Genomic DNA, 3867 nt, shown 5'->3' on the forward strand with positions numbered 1-3867 from the left:
TATTTCAAAATGGAACAAATTTCTTCCTCTACGACTTCACCACCACCACTAGCACCACCACCACCAACATTCAACTACCATTCCACCACCACCTACCAACCTTCACCACCACTAATATTCCACCACCACTCATTCACCACCACCATTACACCACCACCAGTCCGTCACCGCCACCACCACCGCCACCGCCACTGTCGCCGCCGTCACCACCACTAGTTCAGATTTTTTTTTATCAACAACAGTAGTTGATCCAGATAAAAATAGAACCAACAGTAGAAGTTGATCCAATTTAGGGGATCGACAACGGTAGTTGATAAAAAAAAAGGATCAACAGTAGAAGTTGATCCCCTAAATTGAATCAACAATGAAAGTTGATCCATGTAAATGGAGTGAACTTTGCGTGACTCGAACACGCATCACTGACATGGAGTCAGTCATGCTACCATTGCAACACAAGTTCAACATTGGAAGAAATTTACATGATTTAAACTACAAGCATGGTTATACTAATCCAAGAAAATGTTGTCAACAAATAGGAGTTGAAGGGATCAACAACAGTAGTTGATCCCATAAATGGATCAACAACAATAGTTGATCCCATAAAAAATTGGATCAACAACAGGAGTTGATCCCATAAATGGATCAACAACAATAGTTGATCCCATAAAAAATTGGATCAACAACAACAATTGATCCCATAAAAATATATAAACAACAACAATTTATCATCACCTATAGTTTCATAAATAGCAACAGCTTCAAGACCAAGCTCTCCATCCGAAGCTAAACACAAAACAACACCACCAACTCCATTTCTACTCCTATGATCCTATCAACTACACGCCCACCAACTTCAGACCCCCACCATTATAAAAAACCCTGCATTTTAAAAGAAAGTTTAATATAGTACATTGTGCAATCATTATAAATGCCAAGTGAAAATTAGTAGTGCTCATATACAATGCAATGATATTATGGGGTATGCACGATATACGTTTACAGAGTTCAAAGTAAAAATATCGAAAACTAACTTTCCAAGGAATTTATGGTACAAAATGAGTCCCCACCCAGTGCCATCAATTCCTGCCAGAATAAAAAAGAAACATCATAGTCAATTTTCCAGAACATACGATTTCAAGGAACGGCTTTCAAACAACTGCTTACCGGGCAAGAATAAAAGAACATGAGAGTCCTTCATTGGATTCCCACATTCTACCGGACAGAACCATCGAGGCGGACCACCGTCAGTCTCTTTAACCATTTCTCTCGACATATCAAAATAGTCTTGTACACTTCTAGTTCCACACCCGTCGTCCCACAACGCTTCCAAATCCTTAGAACTTTTTGTAATTTTTGTCTTTTTCTCATCGGTTGTATGGAAAATTCCACCATCAAATTCATTAGCAAAAGGCCTATTAATTCTTTTGGAAGCTGAAGTCGACGATGAAATTGAATTTGCAGTAATTAATGTTCGAAATCGAACACTCTAACCTGCACTTTTGATGTAGGAATTATACTCACAAAAGGCGAATTCAAATTCAATCAGCCAGGATAAAAGAAGAGAAATAACCACCAACATCTTCACTACTTTTTTCCTTCATCACCACCACCAACACCACCATCATCAATATCCTCTTCCACTACCACCTTCGATTCTTATTGTTGCTAGTCGAACGAATTCTTTCAAATTATATTCATGTTGAATCTCATCAATTCTTCTTTTTGACTTACAGTAAACCTTCAAGAAAAACGTTGTTCACATTGATTCTTATTTATCAACAAAGAAGAAAGAGACTTTTTTGGATCTGAAACATGAAATACATAATTGAAACCTTTTGTTCTCAGTGAGAAGATCATGTTCGGTGGCTGTGGTGGTGGCAATGATGGAGATGGTAGCAGCGATGATGAATACGGTGATGGTGGTGTCTGGAAATAGAAATAACTTCTTAATGTTTTAGATCTGAAATTAAGAGGAAAACAAGTGATATTGTGTTCGATGGATATGAGGGCAAATTCGGTAGAAAAGAAGATGCTAGTGGACCCCTGATGGGCTTATAGATGTAGAGGGATATATTTATTATGTGGTAAGGATATTTGTGAAGGCCATCAAAACAAGGGATATTTATTCAATTACCACAATAAAAATCCCCAAAAGAAGTTTCCTAGATAACTAAATAGAAGAAACAAAAATAAACTAGATTTTTCCAGACTCTTCATCGGTATTGAGACCCTTGAATTTGTCGTCAACTGTATCCACGAGCTCTTCATAGAAAATATCCCCATTTAGTAGTTCACGAACATGACATTTTATGAGAACAAGGTCAGCAGAAACCTTTTTCAACTCAGTCTTCAACATGTCTAAACTTTTTAGCGTTTTAACAAGTTCTAGTTTGGCTTATTCAAATTGTTTAAGGAAACCATAAACAACATCAGCAGAAATCATCTCTTCTCGTTCAACATCTTGTTAATCATAAGCAAAATAACAATTCACATCAGACGGAATTTCGGATAAATCAATAACTTCGCCATCGACCAATGTTCTCTTCTTTACTCTTGTTTCAACACCATCGCGATTAAGAGATTTCTCCATATTTTCAAGAATTCGATAGATAGGAGACATGCTTGGTTACGAAACCTTGGATGAGAATTTTTCAATCACAAGTTATGGTATATAAAGGAAAAGACATTCCTTGTGATGTACGGCGGTTCGTGACCCGACTTACAAATTAGGGTTTCGCACGGTCAAGACGAAAAGGTGCGTGTACCTTTTGGATGCGGGACTGGTTTATCCTGTCGGGTCTCAGAACACAAAAATTGAAGGTAGAAAACAATTTTTATTTTAGAGAGCACACAACAATTTATCAATACTGCAAATATTCTTCCTTGTATATTAATGTATTCTTAACTCAACAAACGTGGGTTTAGAGCACAAGAGAATTAATATTTAAAAAGATTTTGATCAGAGAATGTTACCTCGAGATTTCATAACATTCAAATCTGGTTGAACTCGAAAGGATTTTAATATGAAGGAATTTTTGTTATCATAAACAGGTACTTATTGAAGAAAATAGTACACCTGTCATGCAGTAATCCTTATCCAGCAGGGCTTTTCATGGATAAGGTTCCAAGATTGTGCCTAGTTTGCACAAGGGTGAGTTGTACACTCACCACCGGAATAATGTTGTTGTTTTCTTTTTCTCTTCATTTAAAACGTGAAAAATGATCATAAAAATTATTGTCATCAAAATAAGAGACATGATTAGAGTTCTTACCTAAAGTTTCTTGTCTTTAAACGGACAGTTTTTCGATAAGATCCTTGTATCCTGTAATGATCAAATTCAGGTTAGCTTGTTGAGTTGTTTCAAAAAATTCCACCCTTTTTGAAGGTACATAGGAATCCTGTCTCACCCATATTTGTGATGGTTTTTCAGAGTTTTTCTTAAACAGATTTTGTATACTACCCTTTTGGTTTGTGAACCAAGGTGTTTTGAAGACGGTCAAACTGATAATTTTCCAACCTCAGTTTACACTTCCTTTGAACATGTGTTGGTAAGCTTTCGCTTTAACCAAGTTCATCTTATATTATTGATGAAAGTCAAAAGATGATCATGCAAAAATGGCCTAGTAACATCTTACATGATTTATGTGAGACAGTCATTTGATGTAGACTCGGAATGTTTCGTATTGATCATTTGATCACTTGAAAATTGCTTTGAAGCTAATAGTTTGTGTGAGACAGCTATTGTCGTCTTCCGAGAATGTTTCAATGATTGAAATGGGAGTTTAGAACAAATGACCATGATTGGACATAACATAGTATGCGTACTTGTATGCTAACTGTTGCAAGTTATTCCAAGTCTGGGAACC

General features: G+C 36.4%; 1 long non-coding RNA gene across 1 annotated transcript; it reads right to left on the reverse strand.

Annotated features, from left to right (window-relative positions):
* Positions 1–501: 501 nt before the first annotated feature.
* On the reverse strand, positions 502–1981 carry LOC113334157. Its single transcript, XR_003352580.1, has 3 exons — positions 1165–1981; positions 1032–1083; positions 502–879 (listed from the first exon to the last, which is right to left on the reverse strand). It is a non-coding gene; the product is annotated as an uncharacterized LOC113334157 (long non-coding RNA).
* Between the last annotated feature and the right edge of the window lie 1886 nt (positions 1982–3867).

The sequence above is a fragment of the Papaver somniferum genome, chromosome 1, assembly GCF_003573695.1.
Source record: "Papaver somniferum cultivar HN1 chromosome 1, ASM357369v1, whole genome shotgun sequence".
Classification (NCBI taxonomy): Eukaryota; Viridiplantae; Streptophyta; class Magnoliopsida; order Ranunculales; family Papaveraceae; genus Papaver; species Papaver somniferum.